This window comes from Anas acuta, chromosome 13, assembly GCF_963932015.1.
Source record: "Anas acuta chromosome 13, bAnaAcu1.1, whole genome shotgun sequence".
NCBI classification, from domain to species: Eukaryota; Metazoa; Chordata; class Aves; order Anseriformes; family Anatidae; genus Anas; species Anas acuta.
The window spans coordinates 21,464,112-21,485,887 of record NC_088991.1 but is presented as its reverse complement, the minus strand read 5'-3'; the positions used below and the strand labels follow the sequence as shown (position 1 = coordinate 21,485,887).

General features: G+C 40.7%; 1 long non-coding RNA gene across 1 annotated transcript; it reads right to left on the bottom strand.

Annotated features, from left to right (window-relative positions):
* Positions 1 to 5,796: 5,796 nt before the first annotated feature.
* On the bottom strand, positions 5,797 to 21,060 carry LOC137863705 (uncharacterized). The gene is made up of 4 exons (XR_011101052.1): positions 20,874 to 21,060; positions 13,677 to 14,000; positions 10,376 to 10,507; positions 5,797 to 7,086 (listed from the first exon to the last, which is right to left on the bottom strand). It is a non-coding gene; the product is annotated as an uncharacterized lncRNA (long non-coding RNA).
* Positions 21,061 to 21,776: the final 716 nt, after the last annotated feature.

Genomic DNA, 21,776 nt, shown 5'->3' with positions numbered 1-21,776 from the left:
TAAATGAGATCACAGAAAAAGTATTTCTGTTAATATTTTCTTTCAGATAGTACCTTCCTGAGAGTGCCACCTTGCCTTCTTCATGCAGCTGTAACTTGCAAAAATTGGCACTTTGGAAAATCATTTTGCATGCCTGGGGAATAGGGACCTGCATCCAAACAAGCAGATAGGGAACTCTTAAGATAGTGCTCCTCAGACACAGTAATAAACAAAGGCATGTGCTGATGCAGTAAAATTCTAATTGCAGTACAGCTTCTTTCCTGCATTTGTCCATAATGAATTGTATAGTGTGTGTTATAAATACAAGTTTTAGATGTGTTCTGGAGTTTGATCAGTGTCATGGTTTATGTAATGTAACCTAGATTAATGTATCCACCTGTTTTTTTTTTTTTTTTTTTTTTCCAGACTTATTTCCCTTTCTTAAGCTGAGTACATCAGGAGGTCAAAATCATCATTGTACGGATGGGCTACAGTCACATGGATTTTCCAAAATAAGGGGACGACCACTCACCTCCCCCTTCTTTAGTAAAAGCTTTGATTTTATGGCTGCACTTATATAAAATTCTGCAGTGTACCGTTTTCTTTGAAAAACAGTTTGTAGGTAATTTTTCATTGTCTGCTGCATTGTTTCTCTTCTCTAAATGTATTTGAGAGATTAAGTTGGGGAATGGCTGAATCTCTAATTTTTAGCAGCACAGAAATTGAAAAGTACTAAGAAAATATTTGCTTTATTGTATATTTATGTTGCCCATTGACATAAAATCAAAGTTGTGCAAAAAATTGAAAGTACTATTTTCTGCCTATATAGAGGTAAAAAATGTTTGTGAAGGGTGACAGTACAACATTCTATTTGAATGTAAATGTTTAACTTTTGTTATCTGATGAAAGGGTAGACTTAGATTTTGTTGCTGGATGTAACTGGCCTTATGATCCTGAGCAAACTGATGTTGTAGTTAGTGCCTCAGCTTCTTGCATGTTATCTTGTTGAGGAAGAACATACAGCAATGTACAAAAGGACACTTTTACCTAGCCTGACATTCAGAAAAGGTAAGTGTAATGTGTTATCCTGATTTTAGTCTATTCACCCATTTGCTATATAACATATAGAATATAAGCAGGTAATGCCAAAACTTGCTGAAGCTGCTAAACCATGCAGGTCAGACTTTTGGATATCTTATTTCTTTACAAGAAAATATCCCACAAATCAAAAGAACAGTCTGTCATTCTCTGCAGGAATCAGCTACGTAGCTTGAAGGCTGAGGAGGTATGAAGTCTGCCTGTTTTTTTGTCAGTCAGAAGGAGAAGCAAAAACATCAGATGACTTTCTTGTCCCTCACGTGCATGGAAGTGATTTCCAGGATTACTTGCTCCATTGTTCTTTAGTGTATGGAGTCCATATATAGGAAAATATTGAATAACAGTGACCCTCTTAAGTTTAAATACCTGTTAGTAAGTTGAAAGAGAAAGAGGACAGACAATTTCCATCAACAGTTTTGCTTAATGAATGTCTGACGCCAAAGAAACTGGGTGGATATGCTTGTTACAAATACTCAAAAGGACTTTTCTTCCAAATGAGGTGTCTTTCAGACCCTTGTTTTCAACAGTACTGAGGATTGTTTTGAGTAGCTACAGGCCCTTCTGTAGATTGGTTCTGTCTTTCCCCAAGACTGTCTGGATTTTAGAGTAGCTTAATCTTTTTATTCAATATTCAGAAGCAAGTTTTTGTTTGCAGAACTGTTAATCATCCTCAACAGGTTTTTATGAGCATTCTCTGCTTATACTGGATAGCTAAAATTCCTTTTATATTCTAGCACAAGTGCAGCTAATGAAGCCTATGCTACTTTGGACTAACATGAGTATACCTGATTGCATAGTTCAGAACGTGCTTCTCCATGTGAGTCAATAGAAAAAAAATCTAGAAATTCTGCCCATTACAAAATATTTGTTAAATATAGAAGATTATGGGACAGAAGTGCTACAGAAATTCTGGAACTGGAAAATAAGAAGGTTACTCAGACTTCATTAGTATATGGATTTAGTCATCAGCATTTGAAGCAGTTCAGTGTCCAGCAAAGCTGAATGAGTTCTGTTAAAATGCCATCTTTGAATAATACATCAGTTCAGCCTCATGCCCACATCCCCAAAAGTCTGCTGTGTTCTTTGGTAGGTCAAAAAGAAACAAAAGTTTCATTACTCGGAAGAACTGTAAGGCTGAGGGAACAGATTTGACATTTGTTGCCAAACTCCTGCAGTGTCTCATGCAGTGAAAGTGAACTCTCAGAAGGTATGAGGCAGGGACAAAAGTTGGAGCAGGGCCCTATTCTCTGGAAATTGAGTAGCACTTTTCAGCTGCTTAAAGGATGTTCTGAAATCACAAGCTGTTTACTGCAATCAAGGGCTCTTATACAGAGTACAGGAACATCGTGTCGTTTTGCTTTCCAAATTCTTTTAGGGTTTCAGAAGTCAACTGCAATGCAAAGCCTGTAAAAGCCATATACTGCAATGCTGTGGAACAGATAGGATGCATCAAACTTGATCAGACTACCTGTTCCTGCTTCTGTATCCTCAGAGATGTATCAGAGATTAAATTTAAAGGAGTTTTTCATTCTTACTCTCTCTGGACAGCAAGAAAGATGTGAAGAATTTGATGGCTGTAATAGAGGTAAATGGAAGGAAGGGCCGAACTAGCACAGATTTCACATGCTTCATGTGCTTTCAGAGTCTGAATCAAAGGGGAATTATGCTTGTGCTATTGCTTTGTTTATGATGTCTGGCCATAAGGTTGCTCAGTGCAAAACTGGGAAGTGGTGGGCAAAGATGGCTTGTTGTCCTGAATGACTCACCCAAGATTGGCAGCATTTTGCTATACCAGTTTCTGCAGTTTCGGCTGAGAGAAGAGGACAGGATTGTCTGTGGTGTCCCTGTAGTGCTTTAGTAATCTGGATGGTTAAGGCAAATGTGGTTACTTGTACCTACAGGTGAAGTGCCGGTGAGGAACGAAGAACCAGACTGCTGTTTTAGCTAGAAAGGCCTAGACAGAAAACCTCTTTGAAAAGAGATTTCAATATATCAGGGTAATGTAGGTAGTGGATTAAAATAAAGAAAATCCAGGAGGTAAACTGTGATAGTACTTTCTCTAAAAGGACCTGAAACTGCTTTTCTCTTGCATAACTGAAAAAGGAGCCCCCAGAGCCTTTCTGAATAATCTTGCTGTGGCTGGGAAGAGGGAAATTCTTTTTCCTGACTTCTTTCCAGAGGGATTGAAATAAGCAGAGGTGATACCTAGAAACAGTGTTGGAATATCAACAGAAAGGAAATTTAATGTGCAAATTTAATGTGCAGTGCAACATGCTTTTTTTTTTTTTTTTTTTTTTTTTTTTTTTTTGTCTGGGATCAACAACTGTGTGCCAGACTTCTTCCCAGTGTAATTAACGTCCAAAAAATGCACTTCAAATGAAGGGGTGCAAAAGCTTTGGAGTATCCAGAAATGAAGTAAAAGCTCTTTAAACCAATTAAAAAGGAGGGATTGTGTCAAGAAGATGTGAGTTGAGTCTTTTTTGTTGTTGTTGGTTGTTTGCTTCTGTTGTTTTTTATGTTATTTTTAAATTTGAATAAGGCACAGCTAAGAAAGAATGATGCTCTATCTGCCTTTCTATGGCTTGCAAATTTAATCTCTAATTGGTTGTAAGACATTTGAGCTCCATGTGTTCACCAAACACCCTGGCCCTTTGAGGTTGTTAGGAGAGCAGTGGGTGGCCGAGCAGTCAGAAGTGCATCTGTACTGGCAGCTGTTGCCTTCTTTTTTGTGTGTTTTTCCCTAGAGCACAGAGAGAGACTGCTGGTAGGGCAGCGAATGAGAGATTGGGGCCTCTGCACCTCTTCTGTGCTATTGGCTGGTTTTGTTTTCTGGCGTCTGAGACTTGAGCTTTGGACACTAGCCACCAAACATCATGTTTTCAATGAATTTGTCTCTGTTCTTCCCAGTCTCTTCTCCTTTCCTATGTTTGCAGAGTTGCAAAGGTAAGATTATGAAATGCTACTTCTTGGCTCATTTCTCACATGGGGATTAGTATGCTAAATGAGAGGTATCTACAGATAAAGACAAGTTTAGAAGGGATCTCGAATAACACTGTTCTTTACACAGCTACGCAACAGAGGCCAATGTAGCTCAGATTTTCTGAATGACTAATTACTCTAACCTGCTTAGAATCATTATGTGTGAATACCCGTGCAGCAAGTACAAAGCAATGCCTGCACCCTTGTAGTCCTTACTCTTAATCCTGCATTCAATGAAGTCAGCAGAAGTTCTACACTGACTTCAGGGGATGCTGGGTCAAGCCTCACGTGTGATGCTTGTCAAGGGATGTATTATAGGAAATAGGCAACTGAACATGCTTTCTGATGCCAGAGGCCTTGGCAGTAGGTTCTGATGCTTTTCAGATATGTGAGACAGCCCTGAAGGAGGAGACAGCATGTTCTACATTTTTATCATTTTTATCTAGTCTAGGAGTCCTACATAAAGGCTCCAAGTAAAAAATATATATTTTTTTCCTGTTCAAGAAGAAGAACATAATCTGCAGTACTCAGCACAGTTTTAATGTCATTTACCTTATAAAGGCATAGCTATAAATTATGAATATTTATCTTTTAACTGGATAGTGTTGCCTAGGTTTTGTTTTGAAATAACAAATATCGTTGAGGTATGGAAAAGAGCCCACATCTTGTTGTTTATACAGCAGGGTGAAGTGTTAAGATTATTTTGTTTGGTAAATAAAAACTGCTATGTACAATAAGTTTTGTGTTTAAATTTCATTTAGGCTGTATTTTAATTGCATTTTTTTTTTTTTTTTCTGATAGTATGATTTTTCTGTTCAGGATAACATTTTAATTTTTTTTTTTTTTTAATTGAAACACTAGGTAATTTCCCCCTATTCCAATCCAATTAAAATGAGTTAGTTTTCTTCTAAAGAAAACGAAAAAACATTGTAAACATTTAAACAAGAAGCACGTGAGAAGCTGAAAACACCTTGGAAATGGAAGGAAGTTCTAGGTGTTCTCCACTCACCTCTGCTGAGCACCAACTAGAGAGGGCCAACAGGACAAAGCCACACATAGGGCTGCATAGGAATTATTCTTAATTGGATCAAAATAGTGTTCTATTTTCTATGGACATTGTCTTCTTAGAAATTCACATTAATAGCGAAAGTTTAGCAGAGGTTTACCAAGCCTGTTCTTGAGCTCTCTGCAGTCTGGGAAAATGATCCATGGTATAAACATAGGCAATGACCCCATTTTAAGGATCCAAGTCAAATCCACTGGGACAGTTACACTGTACTGGGTGCAAATTTAGGAGGTGGTTCAGAGTGCTGGAGTGTTTTGTTTTGTTTGTTTGTTTGTTTGTTTGTTTTTGTTTTGTTTTGTGCAGTGCTGATCTGAGTTTGTCCTGCTCCTCTGGTATACATGCATCTTTTAACACGCTTCACATGAGAGATTTTCTGCAATTGAGAAGAGCTGCTTTCACCGCTGCCCCCAGGAGAGGGTGCTCTCAAAACATGTACTGCAGACCCATTTCTGCACAGGAAGCACAATACAAACATCACATCGGAATGGGGCATTTCACCACTCTGTAACACAACACCACTTAGGTTCTAATGTACTTTCCTGTCACATCACTTAGTGTCTACTCCTATTTGTCATAAAACAGGAGTTTACAGCAGCAATGTTAAGTCAAAGTCAATGTGATAGCTACATAGAGATCATTGTAGTTCCCCTGGATCTATCCCTGCAGAGAATTTAGCACTGGTTTAACTGAGGAAGAATATGTACTTTAAGAATATCTCAAAAAAACTGCATGGTGTTGGTGGCAAGCAGAGTTGCTTCATCAATATTTGTTCTTCAGTTAAAGAGAAGCATACAGAAAATTGTCATTTATTAAGCTGCCAAGTTTTAGTTAGATTTCAGTGCCTTGTTCATGATCTTAGTAATGTAGGTATTATGGTGTCCTTGAGGAAAGTGTCTCATTTTCTTAGAGTTGAAGCACTATGTATATAAGAAAAACAATGACTTAAAAATATGATTAACTTAGAGAACAGTGCAATGAATTATGTAGTTAATTTCAGAGAATAATCATCCAGACAATTTACAAAGTGACAAACACAGAAATAATCATCTTGGCTACAAGCTGGAGTTGTCTCTTTTGAGGTTTGTCCAATCAGCAGATAATTTGAAAAAGCAGCTTTCTATATATTACTAATATATAAACCATAAAACATTTCACTTTGATAGTATCTATTTGTCTCATTTTGATTAGGTAAAGCCACTTGATTGCAATAAAGGCAAAACAAGAGGAAATGCTCACATGTTGTTAACATACAAATACAATAATATATTAATAAAGATATGATATTCCAAATAAGAAAAGTGTAACGAGGCATTTTGGGCTCATCAAAACCCTTCCATATTTATTGATCAGAAAAATAATATATATTTTGGGAGGGTGAGAGGGGAGAATATCAGTAAAAACAGCATGTTCCTTCAAAACAACCTGGTGTTGGATTTCACAGTAGAAAATTCCCTTTCACATGCTGACCAGTGTTGCTAACTTGTGCTGAGCATGAAATAGATACAGCTCCTTCTCCTTTCATGTCCCCACTGCTCCTCAGCATGGAAAGATGAGGAGTTGCTTGTTACTGAGAAACTCATCAACACCAGCTACAGGCAGTGCAAAGGTGATGGGAAAAAATGACCAGCTGTTGGCAATACAGATTTGCTAAAGCAGATGACTCTTCCCCTCTGTAGACTATGCTCCTCTCTCTCGTGGAACTTCTTAGTTGCACTGTGAGCAGTTGTGTTTGACTGGTAAGGTGCCTGCTGTTGTCATCCACCATAAGGGCAGTCTGTGAGACAATTCCCTGAATGGCTTCTGCTTAGTCCAACAAAGGAAAAGTACTGAGGCTTAGCCACCTCTATGGTCTACCCTCTGGCCATGCTGGGAAGCTGTTCAGCTTTTAATCTCTGATCAGGTTTGTAATCTCTTGTGTCGTGCTTAGATGGGAGTGGGATGTCACATCTCAGGCCACAGGTGATCTAGAAGTAGATGGGAGCAATGGGAGGAGAATAAAACTGAACTACAAAGAACTTTGAACGTCCACAAGGTCTGTTTTTCCCTTACCTTACCTTCAGACTATCACATGGATGTACATACTAGGTATGCAATGTGATCATTCTCAGTGCAATGGGCACGTCTGGATGGCAATGGACTGTAGTGGACTCCCTGACGTTATTTTTATGTGGGTGATTTCCTTAACCAGCCATGCCATGCACTCTGCATTTAGAAGTCACTATCTTCCTAGGTTGCCACATTCATCCCCAGTGCTTGCTTTCTTATCCTATTTCAAAACTCTTTCCTCTTTCACTTATATATATATATATATATATATATATATATATATATAAAACCTAAATTGTCTTACAGTGGGTTAAGGACCAAGGTGTTTATGATGGCATGCACAATAAATAAATTCATAGTCATGAGGTCTTCTAGACTCCCCCATCCTTTGACACTTTCATCTGATCTTGATTTCCAAACTGGTTTTGTAACAGTTTGTGTTTTGTGGCTGCTTCATGTCCCAGCCAACCACTTCAAGCTTAGTGTTGTCCACTCATCAGGAGCATCAGAGAAAAGAAGAATAAAGCCTTCTGCACCAAGGCAAAATGAGCCATCCTGGTTACCAGTTTTCTTGTTCAAGTCAGACTTTGAGAGGGAACAACAAAGTGAGGCTCTGCTGAAGCTGCAGCTGGTAGCCTGACCAAGGCAGGCAAGCATGTTATGTCCCACACCCTTTTCTTACATCAGTTTCCAGATGATTTCATGCTACACCTCCCCACCCCTTTCACCACAGAGTGGCAGCAAGTTAGCTGATGCAATTTGATCTTATGTCTTCTGAGACAGTTGCAGAGGTTGCAAGATGAATGGGATCCAAACTTCAGAGGACTGCTTGCTACACAGCGGCCATTCAACACTATCATATGATATTAATGCCTACCTTCACCCCAGACTGACAGCTGGAAAGCAGTTAAAAGCTCAATGTTCCCGTCCCTCTTTTCTCTGTCTCCTAATCCCATGAACTGTTTCTGAATATTGTCTGCACCTCATGGGCAGAATTTCTGGTGGTTTTAGCCGTGTTAACTTCATAGCATCCCCAAATACTCCAAGCTGCTGAATGTTCTGGGGATGTAGCAACTCTGTGCTTTGAACATGGTGTAGTTATTGGACCCAAACTGCCCCAAGGCTTAGGCAAAGTAGTCACAAGTCCCTTGCAAGACATTTCTGAGTGAAGTGCTTCATGACAGGAAAGTCAAACCCCATCTACTTCTTTCCCTTCCCCTCCAAAGGCCATTAAAAGGCTTTTTTAGAGTATGATGCAGTTCACAGGAGGGATAAGCCATCAGACTTACTTTACCTATGAAATGGATGAGAGGGGCCTCAGACAGCTCAGAACACTTTCAGAGGAACAAGTCATGTTCTCAGCTACTCTGAATATTGCCAGCAGCATCACTGGTGAAAGCTTATTGTGCAAATTTAAGATTTAAATTGGTCTTTTAGTTTAAGACTATTCCCCCATACCCTATCATTACCTGCCCAGGTAAAGAGTTGCTCTCCATCCTTTTTATAAGATCCCTTTAAGTATTGAAAGGCTGCAGTGAGTTCACCCTGGAGCCTTCTCTTCTCCAGGCTGAACATCCCCAGCTTTCTCAGCCTTTCTTCATAGGAGAGGTGCTCCAGCCCCCCATCATCTTTGTAGTCCTCCTCTGGACCCACTCTAACAGCTCCACATCTTTCTTATGCTGAGGGTCCCAGACCAGGTGGGTCCCACGAGGGCAGAGTAGAGGGAGACAATCCCCTACCTCTCCTGCTGATCACACCTCTCTTGATGCAGCTCAGGATGCAGTTGGCCTTCTGGGCTGCAAGCGCACTCTGCTGGCTCACGTCAAGCTGTTTGTCCACCAGAACCCCCAAGTCCTTCTCTGCAGGGCTGCTCTCCATGAGTTCTTCTCCAAGTCTGTACACCTGTCTGGGATTGCCCCAGCTCAGGTGCAGCACCTTGCACTTGGACTTGTTGAACATCATGTGGTTCACATGGGCCCACTTCTCCAGCCTGTCCAGGTCCCTTTGAATGGCATCTCTTCCTTTGGTACCACTCAGCTTGGTGTCATCTTTAAAGCATTTCCTGAAGTTAAGCTAATTAGTCCATACAACTTGCCAGTTGCAGACCACTGCAATTTGTCTTTGGGATAGCTAAAGAGGAAAGACTTGATCCCTCACCAACAAAGCATTTGAAGTCATGCTTATTTTTAAGCAATTTTGGGTCTGAAGTAAATGTTTAAGTGGGCTTGAGATCCCAGCTGTCTGCCTGGGGCAAAAGCTTCCTATTTATTACAGAGCAGGATAGGACCATGCTGGAGGATAACGAATGCGTGAGCATTGCTAGGATGGTCTTTCCCTCACAGCTCTAATTAGCTGTCTCAGGTAATAACATTAATGGGGACACAGCACCAGGGGCTTTACTGCTGGCTGTATCATCCCACCACTGATCACAGTTAAGTATCTGAATAACTTAACAGTGAAGTCACATCTTCATGGTGCCTGTTCCTTCCACTAACTGCTGTCAACCACACTTACACTTGCAGTGTCAGTGACAAGGACTGTATATATATATATATATATATATATATATTTTTTTTTTTCTGAAAGATATTAATGTCTTTCTACTCTCAAGTTTTGTGAACTGAAGATCTACGCTTTCTTAGTGCTCTAAACAGAGCCATGGTTCTCTAAGACAGACCCTGCAGCCTAGGCTAGTTTTGCCGAGTGATTGTCTCAGGCTTTTTGCTTTTCCACCTGGGTGACTTCTTGGCCTGATTTAAAGCTTCCAGTGTTGCTGATGTTGCATGAATGGAAAGAAAGAAACAATAGAAATGAAATTGTTTAATCTGATACCCTCTCCCTTTCTGCCCTATTCATGTCTAGACCTTGCAGAATGAGACAAGAAAGGAGTGGGAGATGCAGAAGAAAAGGGAAGAACACAATTGCATCAGCCAAGATACCATGACCTCCATCAACTGGGACAAGTGTGGCCTCACATAGGCTGTTCATTTTCTGTCTTCATTTTTATCAGCTGTGCCTGAGGCCTGGTTAACCACTTAGAGTCTCAGCAAGGATAAACAGATGTGCCACTTTATGATCAAGCAAACTCAAAAAAAATTTTTTTGGGATGAGTAGAATTCATGCCAAGATTAAGACAGCAAACCCTACCATGGGACAGAAGCTAGGAGATGGACTTTGCAAGTCCCACTTTCATGTCCCCCAACTTACCTGAGCCTGTTTCTAGGAAGTACATAGTTAGGCTCTAGCAGAGGGTTTCATGGAGAGGACACTCATATGGTTTCAGGGGATGCCTTTTCTGCTGCCTTGGCTGTAGTCATACAAGCTCACAGCAAACACACACTAAAAAGAAAAAAATATAAAAATAAAACACATACACAGAAAATGAGGATTTTAGAACAGAAAGCAAACCCTGTGCAAATCTACGACAGTTGCTGAAGGTTTCGGAAAAGACTTTTAGCCACAAGGGTGGCTAGATGTAAGACTCACACTAGGACCTTCTTATGATTGCGAGCTATGAAATTCCCATGTTATGGAAAACCAAGGGATAGGAGAGCTCAAGCAAGGCTCCTGTGTGTCTATAGCATTTCCTTGCAGAAGGGTAAGTTTGCATACACTCTTATCTTGAGATATGCTTCTTGTACACATCTTCCTTTACAAGAAACATCTTTTATATTTGCCACCTTTCTTACCTCAGACTTTCTTTCACATTGCTGTAAATGACCTGTCTCTTCATAGATCCTCCTTCAGCTCCAGCCATCCTGATATATGCTTTAGAGGCAGCCACCCTTACCTACTCCACCAGTTTAGAGCTGTTTGTGTGACCTCTGCTAGTCCACTGCAGTAAAAATGATTTGAAAGGATATATTCATGTCATATCCTTTGGGGAAACTTGAACTGCCTCAAAGCCAGTGCTGGAAGTGATCCTCTTTTTCCTTACAGGGATCCCTAGTCTTTTGGAAATTTCCTTTTATCTTCCCAATTCTTCTCTCTGTCTTAGCAAGCTGGGAAGAAAAGAACATGTAACATTTATGCTGTGCATCCCTGGCCCAAGCAGTGCCTGAAACTCAGCCTGAAACCATCACCTTCAAGCACCTCTGACTAAAACTGATGTGGGCCTCATGCTGTGGTATGGCCTCTGGGTACTGGTCATTTGCATCCTTCCTCTGACTCACGCCCTGAAAATATAGCCTCCTCCTCCTCAGAGTCCATCAGGCTGTGCTATATACTTTCAGTTGTATCTGTGTGGCACAGTTTCCCTCACCACAGAGAAATGCAGAACCAAAATTTTGCCAAAGAGATCTCTTCAGTGACTCATCTGTGCTAGGGAAGGGAGAGTTTCATGTCTGCAACTTGGAATAGGTGTATCCTCTGGTGCCTCAGTGGGCTGTTTCTGACTTGTGGAGGGGCTGCTGTACTAACACAGTGTGTGCATGTGTGTGTGGGGGGGAATGCTCTGTGTGTGATACTGGGGGAACCATCCTTTCAATATATGCCTTCCCATCTCCCTCCCCCACTTTCCTTTTCCTCTTTAGTGTTGTAGTATTTTAATCGGAGGAAACAGTTATACCAAGGAAGTCAATGGTGGGGGCAAGGCAGGGAGGGGGGAACAGGAGGAAAATCACATCACAGCCCAGTCTGCCAGTATAAACACTTGATGATTTCCTGTTATTGTAGCCTAAAATGTACCATGACATCATTTGCGGGCCTCCCAGAATCACCCAGAAGGAGGAAAAGCCAGCATTCCCAGCCCGCCCCCAGTGTGAATCCAGGGAATTCAGACCCTATAAGGCAGTGAAGCCCTGTGAGCAGCAAAGATCGAGTTTCGAAAGCTTTCTTGTTCTTGGCAATGTGGGGATTTCACAAACAGGAAAAACTGCTTTTACTTTTCCTACAGGGGAACTGTTTATGCCTCATGGCATATTGATGCCTGGAACTGGCTCTGCTTGAGAAGCAGAGCTGAAATATAATAAATGCTTTCTGCTGAGGACAAGCAGAGGTAAATCCCCCTCCACAGACACTCTCACTACAGTCATGCCAGTTCATTGTTCTGGGCATCCACTTTTTATACTACCCACCTCTACTTCCACTCTACAGACAGGATAGTTAAGTCAAAAACTGTGGATTATATAAAACAGACCAATATGGAATAAATTTGATCACTTTGAAAGGTGAAGCTAACCCTGAATATAGCAGATATTGCCAGTGAAATGTTCTTCCTCCTTTCCTGTGCATTACATCAAGAGGCATTTGTCTGAAAAATGAAGAGCCAAGCTATTTTGAGCCTGGATACACGAACTATCCTGGAATTTGACTCAAAGGGGCAGATTTTTGTCTCAGTTACTGTTAATCCTGAATCACTGTTCTCAGTCTGCACCACTGTAAGGAAGAACAGATTAGGTTCACAGTGATGGGTTCTCACAGCTTTTCTGAGAGGCATAATAATTAGGCTGATTCCACACCACACCCTTCAGCCACAGTTTCTGTGGCCAGCCTTTCAGGAAGACCACAGTGAGATATCTGCAAAATTTGTATTTTCATAAGCAGGGTAATAAAATTCAGAATCACAGTACTATAATTGTAATCATTTAGACTCATACCCTCCCTTGCACATCTGCCAAATGCTTTGCAAACATCAATAATTATAGTGTAACTTTTATTCTTGAAACAGGAGAAATGACTATTTTCACTTTATATGTAAACAAATGGAAGCACTGAGATTAAATGAAACACTACCTTACAGAATAGAATGTTTTCTCTTATTGTGGTTTTATACTAATTCCATACTGCTAAATATGATCAGCAAATTATATTTGTTTTACCATGAGGTATATTTTAGAAATCTGGAGCCAGTCAGCCAAGAGAAGAATGATAAAAGCAAGTCTAGTAAATAAAGCATGCTTGGGACTGACATTAAAAAGAAACAGAATAATCTTGCAGTTTACTGGGTAAATATAAAAACAGTGTATAAATTCTGCTGTTATTACTTGGACTTACTGGAATACAAAGTGGGTTGTCCCACATGCTCTATTTTTGGATAGGAGAACCAAGCCATTCATTTCTTTACCATGCTGAGCTCCTTTCAAAGCTATATATACAAGATGACTATCACTCATTAAGTAGTTTACTATTCATTGCCAATACCGCAGGGTGCAGCTCTGGGAACTTAAGTGAACTTAAGATTATGCACAGCTATGACAGGACCCTGTGTCCACTGAAATCAAGAGCTAGGAACCCAGAAGCATGGCACCAGAAGAGCAAATTGTTCTGATACCACTGTGATAGCTGTGGGGCACTGAGGCCCTGAATTTACTTCTATTATTCTGTACCTCATCTGAGGGCTGAGGTTGTCATGTTGGCTTGGCAATGGAGGGGAGGAGAGGATGCTTCTTCTAAGCATTGAATTTACCAGATCTAGCATGCATTAGTTTTGGCTCGGGGATTTTTGCTGAGTCATATGAAAACATGCAGCCTGCCACATGGCAGAGGAACAAGAAGCAGGGATGCGTACCTGATGATAGACAGATGATTGCAGTATGACGGTAGCTGCTGGGTTTGGTGTGGTGTGAATGTTCATCTAAGATGTCATGTTGTGTTTTTCTAGGATATCGATCTCTTCTCATGTAGGAAAAGATTCAGGCTGGTTCTGTCTCATTTTATCCCCACAGCACAGGAATGACTTGCTTTACACAATGTTGCTCTTCACTTTGTACGTATTCACTGCAGGCTACTTACATTCTCTGCAGGGCAGATTAGTGTCACAAGGTTTTTGACACAGCTAGCCTTTGATGACAAATACTTCCTGTTTCAGCTTTGTGGCACGATGCCATGTTTCCTGGGTATGACAAAGATAAAAATGGCAGAGTAATGTGCTGTAATATCATGGTGACTTTATGAAAATACTTGATCCTTTTTGACAAATAAAAAGTAACGCAGAGAGCAGATTAGTAACAATGACAAAGTAGAAGTTATATTAGTATGTACTATGAGGACCAGGGTGGGAGAACAGCAACGTATGTTTGATTCCCAATGATTTGTACAGGATAATGTCTGCTCATATCCACAGTGAATCATCCTGGAAAGTTTGACTACATTTATTGTGGAAAGCCAGGCAAAAACAAAATGGAAGAGAATCTGTAAGAGCAGTCATTCATCAGTGCAGGAAATCCAGTTTTAAAGCTATAATATCTGACTGGAAACACCTCAGCCTAGTGATACAAAGAGAGAGACAAGATGAGGGTCTTTCATCTGGTTCAAATTTATTTAAAACAGCAACAACAAAACATTGCTGAATTTGTTTGTCCCAGGGAAATTGATCAAACATCATCTGTCCACCTGTAGATTTATGTCAGGTAATCTCTGCTGAAGAGTGCTAGCGTAAAAGCATGAAGTCAGCAAAACTCAAAATGACCTGGCTAATCATGCAGACATATCTTTGCCTGCTCCAGATGAAAGGTTTACTGTCAGTGATCCAGAACTGTGTGGATCTGGTATTAGTGTTCACAGAAACCTAGCCTGTGTTCAAGGAAGTCCTCTGAAAAGAAATAAATGCCTTATATATTTTGTTAGTCTACTTCCTCTAAATACTGTAAAGTAGAAACTGCAAGAAAATGCAACAGAGAGAAACTGACACACTTTACATATATGGTTTGGCAAACCAGAATGTACTAGAGAATAGAATCATACATGTAGTATGATTTGGGTTGGAAGGGATCTTAAAGATCATCTAGTTCCAACCCACTGCCATAGGCAGGGACACCTCCCACCAGACCAGGTTGCTCAAAGCCCCATCCAACCTGTCCTTGAATGCCTCTAGGGATGGGGCATCCACAGCTTATCTGGGCGTTGTTCAACATTCAATGTACATTTTTACCTGAAGCCCTAAGACTCACAGTGAAAACCATTGCCCCAGTGTTGATGATGTAGTCACTGAGACATGAAAAAGACATATTAGTTCTTCACATTAGGGCAGATTTGGGATCAATACCTCAAATATACCTCCTTCCAGGGACAATCCCATAGCTATCAATGAAGAAAGGAAATATGACTCTTTAAAAGCTGCCTAAAAATCTATTTGAATGAATGTTGCACAAACCAGAAGGTTTAGGCTGTGTTGAAGAAGCTAGCCAAGATTTCTTGGTTGAACTTCTCCAGACAATGTTGTAAATGCTGGTTTGACATTATTAAAGGTCACAATAGGGAACTGCAAAACATTCTCAAGCTGTTTCATCATCTATCTGCTAACTTAGAAGAAGAAAAAATATTACCAAAGGAGCCTATTTTAAGATTTTATACCTCTGTATTGTATATTCACTAAAAGAGTTCATTAAGCTGGATTCTTGTGTCTCTAGCTTTCACATTTCTTAGCGGGAAGCAGGACACTTTCTCTGTATTTTGTTCTTAGCATCCAAAATGGTGAATGTCCTTGAATGGTATCACAGACAAGGGAAAAGAAAGTCACTTGTTACCTAAGAAGAGAGCCCTTGGACTCTGTTTGGTTAGTGTGGCTGTACAGATCAGTGTCTTTCTCTGAATAAGCATGTTAAGTAACTGTGACTCCCTGAAACCCAAAGGCACTCTGCATCTAGGTATGTGAACACAAGTGAGTAACAAAATTCAAGCAGAGAGATAACAGAAGATCAACGTGCCTGATTAAGGCCATTTTCATGGGACTTGGAAGAAGATTCAGGTAATTTGAATATACATGTAGATTCAGTTATCACACATGATCTTTTAGGCGTCCCAAAGTCCTTGGGCAAGATTCACTTGACAAGTGGATAGGTATAAAATTAATGTCTATGTTCAAGAAATGAATCTCAAGGAGTAATCTGAAAGAAAGTGTTGGTGTTGAAGAAAGGGAAGGTGTTGGCTTTTCAGTCTTTGTAGTTTACGAGTGTATTTGTGTTTTGATCTGCTGCAGGCTTGCAGAGGCCTAGGGAAGAGAGTGAACAAGTATGGCAGGGTATGGTTGTAGGACTAATAAATTATGTTAGACCATGCAGGTCTGGGTCTTGGGGGCTGGAAGGGGTTATTTAACATTTTCAAGTTGACAAGCCAGGATATATGTTGTATCGTGTGGCATAGAAAACTCTGAACGCTGAGACATATACCATTTAAATTAATACAAAATTATGTGCATCTTCATGGAAAGCAGGGAAAAAAATGGGAAAGAAAGAGTTTTCTGTGGTCATGTGTGGTGGCCAAAGCAGCTTCTTAATTTTGTTCTGTTTGAAGTGGGTGTCAGAAGCCAAAAGCGTTTGTGTAAGTCAGTGTCTATGTTTATATCTAGGGGAGAAATGGGTCAGGTTTTCCAAGACCAAGGAATGTCTTGAGAGATCAGCTGTTCAGCACCCCAGAAAAGTAGGAAGGCACTGTTTTTTTGGCATGTTTTGTATGTATCTAAGGAACAGCCTCTTCTGGCCAAAAATAAAAGGTCCCAAAAGTCAGGCTCAAAAGTCTCCAGATAGGATGAATTTCACACATGATGAGTATATCATTGCTTTGAAACTTCCTTGCTGTGTTGCACAATATTGGCACCAGCCATCAGACATGTGGACTGAGCATCACCTGTGCAGAAATGTGCAGTTAAAGTAGCATACACCTTTGCCATCTTTGTTCTGAAATTTAAAGTGTTTGTCAGCTACTCAGTGTTTGTCAGCCAGCCACTTGTAATCAGTATCTGTTTTCTTCTTGTTGATTTTTATTTGTCCAGAGAAACTAGGCTTTATGTTCCCTGTTTATTTACCACAAGCAGCAGTGCTGGAACAAAGGGAGTGGATCGGCACCCTGCATCCAGGATCTTGGGCAGAAACCTGAGTGTTAAACCTTTTGTGATTACTATAAGTCCTTAGTGTTTCTAACAGTGTTTTTAATGCTCTCCCACCATAAGATTCCACATGCTCAGAGGATTCCCCAGGGACCAGTGGTTTGACTAATAAGAAATAAATTAGTTCTGTATAAGGAAATGCAGCTGTTGCTCCCTATCAATCCTTCAGAATACCCACAATAACAAGTGAATTCTGGGAAGCTGAATAATGCCATCATCTTTTTTTTTTTTTTTTCTTCCCACTCTTGGCCCTCAAAGTACATTGCAATTGCTAATTAGGACTGTTAGCATCCCAGTAATTAAGCATTAATTGGGAAACTGAAGCAAGCAGGAAGAATTGCAGTAATCCTAATTAATGAAGCACTCTTTCAAAGCAATCTGTTGTCCTCAGAGGGAAGGTGTCAGCTCAGGAGTAGGTTAATGAAACACAGTGTGATGCAGTGATGCGCTTCGCTGTTTTTGCATGTTGTAGTGGGGCAATGCAGGGTTTATATTTATGTTCCAAGAAAGCTCAAATTATCTAGGCAGGCTATGCTGGTACCCTCAGATCCTGTGTTGGTTGTTGTGGGAATGGCTCTAATGGTGTATTTGTGTTGCTGAAATCAAATCCCTACTGAAATGACATTGCCTGAAATCTTTACTATGTTGACATTGCAAATATGAATGCATGAGGACATGATGACCACTGATAAGAGCAGGCTTATTTCTGTGCTGTTCCAAGCTATTCTGTTCTACCCTGTGCTATCCTAGTCCTATACTTCTTCTGAAAGGCATTCAGCTACTACAAATGCATCAAGTAATAGGAAAAATAAAAAACATGAATGGACTCTCAGAAAACTGCCCACTACATATTACTACCTGTAAGGCAAGCTCAACTATCCTACTTCAATCTTCCTGACAGTGCTGACCACTTTGCAGGCAATGAAATAGCAAGGCCCTGCAGTGCACAGTGGAAGCCCTAGGAGCTCTTTGGCAAAGTGAGTTCAGTTTTTAACACAGTCCTCCCTTCCCTTTGGTGGCAGTGCCAGGATCTGCATGCCAAGTCTGGGACTGGGGCATGCCCCATTTTCAATATAGAACTGAAAAACTATCTGGAGCAAATCAGTTGTGTTCACACAATGTGCAGAGGCTTTACCTTCAGGGAAGTGCAGGGAATGCCCTCTCCTTCTCTCACTACATCATTTTTCTTCACAAAACAATGCATGTGGAAATATGCTGACATTCAGACGGTGAAAGAGAGAGAGAAACTGTGCCCATAGCCAAACCTGTAGCCCTCTAGCACCTCCTAATTGACCAGCCTGCCCTTAAGCATGCAATGGACTTTCTCACTATACTTCTTTTTTCTTTCCTTGAACTGAAAATATTCAAACCAAATTCCTTTAAAACCTTCCTGAATCCTCAGATTTCTGAAAGATGAAGATCCTATGCAGAACTGCCTCTGTTGCCTGTAGGTCAACAGCTTTCAAAGGCACAGTATGAGTGGTCTATAAGGCTTCATAAACGGTGACAGTGCAGGAAAAAGGAATGAGTGAAAGAAAAGAGGAGGCAGTCCTAGGAACGAAGAAAGGAACGATGATCCCCATGAGGCTGTCTGATAAATCACACTTTTCAGTCTTCCACCTCAAGTTCCCCTGAAAGGCTTTTGAAGCTCAGCCTCCTCAGTCTCCAGTAATTACATCTATGACCTCCTCACCATCTTTAACCTTCTCTCTTCCTCCCCACAGCCCCTCACTATATCATGTTGCCTTTCACAGGATGTAGGCAAAATAACTCCTTAAGGCTGGAATAATCTGTTTTGGCAACACTTCTATGAAGCCTTGGGTCAGTACTAGATTTCTCAACGATTTGGGTAGGTAGTTAATCCCACCATAGTGCACAGAACTGGATTTGATCAGTTTGTCTCAATTGTTTTAATCAAAGGGTAAAAGAATCTTATATCCTTTCTTGCTGTGTTGCCATTATTTATTTATTTTAAATTTATTATTTTTATTTTTTCATTCAAAGGCAAAGTACCAGTTTGGCTCAACTGTAAACATTCCCATATTGCTTGTAATTTGTCTGCTTTTGTGTGAAACAATGTGTGCCTGTCTGATGTTCTGCAGTCCACCAGTGGTCCACAAAACAAGGATCAGGTACTGCTGGACAATATTTTGAGGCCTCTCACAATCCTACTTTCTCTCCACATGACTGCAAGTGCAAAAATAAAGCTACTTCCTACAGGTATGGAGGTGAAAGAAAATTATTTACTTCCATAATAAACAGATCTTCCATGCATCAGTGATCAAAGCAGGTAACTTTGTAAGTCTTCACTGGGAACACAGGCAACCCCCTGTTTTTCTTTTCACCTCAGGAGCGCTGTGGGGCAGCCCATTGTGCTTCCACCTGTATTGTCAGCAGCTCCTATTGCAGAATAATCTAAGGCAAACACAACCATGTGGGTGAATGCCAGTAAGCAAAGAAAAAGCTAATGGGCTGTGGTTTCTGCTCTCCTTATTGTTGATTTTTCCTAGCCAAAAAGAGAAAAAAAAGGGGCTTTGTATATTTCAGCTATGCAATTTTAATCTTGTTGGTGTGAATCCCCTGAGGAAAAAAGCAGCATGGATGTGAACTGAAGGAAACCCTACCATTACAGCTGCATTAGGGTTTCATTGCTGCCAAAGGCAAACAAGGCCTATGGAAGTTGGTTAGCATTTCGGGTATCAGCTTTAGCAGAAGGTGGACATATCATAGGATCAGAGAATCATTTAGGTTAGAAAAGACCTCTAAGATCATCTGGTCCAGCCTTTAACCTAGCACTGCCAAGTCCACCATTATAAATAAATGTCACAGTGGAGGAGTATCAACCCAACAAGCTACTGCTACATCATTCCTCAACTCCTAGTGAACACAGTAAAAAACTTCTGATTAATAACTTGGAGAGCTGGAGACAAATTTCTCATTTTTTCTGCTGCTTTTATCTAAAATAAAAATCTTTACTTGAAATAGAAATCTACCCATTAGACTCCTATGACCAGCTTAGAATCTCAGCTTCACTTCTGAAAAAAATATGTTTTTTCTTTATAATGTTGATATATGTCACATACAAGGGAGAAAAAAACAACTATTAAATGACAAAATTATTTAAAAAGCCAAACCTCATGATTTATGCAATACCTAATTGTTTACTAGAGACTGGCTTGTAGTTTTAAAGTACTGAATACCATCAGTAGTGTGGACTTCAGTGAGAATATACAATATAGCATAAAGTTTAGAACTAAATCTTCCTTTAGAGTTTAATGGTAGTTTAAACACTTTCATAGACGTGGAGCCAAAATTTCTGTTATTTTAACTCTGGAACTGTACCAGTAAAGAATTTGGTATTCATTAGGTTATAGTGAAGAAATATTACCAGCTTTTAGGATTTAATCTTGAGTTTTTAATATCCTCAGCATTTTTTATGAACCTGAGCTCCTGGAACTGGTTACGTGTGGATATCTTCCCTTCCCTTCCCTTCCCTTCCCTTCCCTTCCCTTCCCTTCCCTTCCCTTCCCTTCCCTTCCCTTCCCTTCCCTTCCCTTCCCTTCCCTTCCCTTCCCTTCCCTTCCCTTCCCTTCCCTTCCCTTCCCTTCCCTTCCCTTCCCTTCCCTTCCCTTCCCTTCCCTTCCCTTCCCTTCCCTTCCCTTCCCTTCCCTTCCCTTCCCTTCCCTTCCCTTCCCTTCCCTTCCCTTCCCTTCCCTTCCCTTCCCTTCCCTTCCCTTCCCTTCCCTTCCCTTCCCTTCCCTTCCCTTTTGCACCCTGCACCAATATGACAGTAACTGGTGCTGTAGGGAGCAGCTGCATGCTGTTTTCCCTGCCATCCCTCTGAAAGGATGCTGCACTTTGAGCCCAGGGAGAGTTGCTGACCTGTTAGTGGAGCCTTGTGCTGTGATTCAGGGAAGAGGTAGCCTGACCCAGTCCCTGCTTCTTGCTGAGATTATCACAGAAAGTCAGAAGACCCATGCACAAACACGAATTTGGTATGTTGTGACTCAGACCTCAAACAGATCATCTAGCTCCTTGGCAGCAGTGAGGACTTCTGATATTTCATGTGCTCTTGAGGAGCCATCCATTTTGCTTAATGATTAGCTGTGCACTAGCCTTTCACTGGGAGGAACTTTGGTAGCCTGATGGCTGTGTGGTTTCTAAAAGAGAATTATCCAGAGGATTTATGTGTTTTCAAAGCACTGTACAAACACCAGCTATTCCTCCCTACCTCCAGCGCTGCTGAGGGTGAAGGTTTCTGGTGGGGGTGGGAAAAGACAACCTTGGGCTTGGGGATCATCTCAAAATATGTTTGGGCTTGGGAGACTAGTTTTGACTCTGGGGGCTTTTTTCCTTGTCATTTTAACTCAGGGGATTTTCTTTTCTTAAAATCAATCACTCAAGCAAACAAACAGAAACCTCCAAATCAGAAGTGGGTTGAGTGAGAGAAAAATTGCAAGACAAAGAAAAAATGTTATGGCTGGACTTTAAAAAGTTAAGTCTGTGTTCCCTATGAAGAGAGAATTACCATGAAAGAGAGCAGTCAAATCAGGACTATTCTCCTTATGTCTGTTACTGAATGGCAGCTACTTCTGGGACAGAGGAGAATAGCTATGAACTGTTTGTGTACATATGTATGTATTTATGCATCTACCTACCTATCCATCTGCTATTCACCTATCTATCTATTTATCCAACCTATCCATTCCTCTTTTTTATTACCTATTCACTCTTCTGGAACAAATATCCCAAATGCCTTAATTCTCTGCATTTTAGGATCAGAGA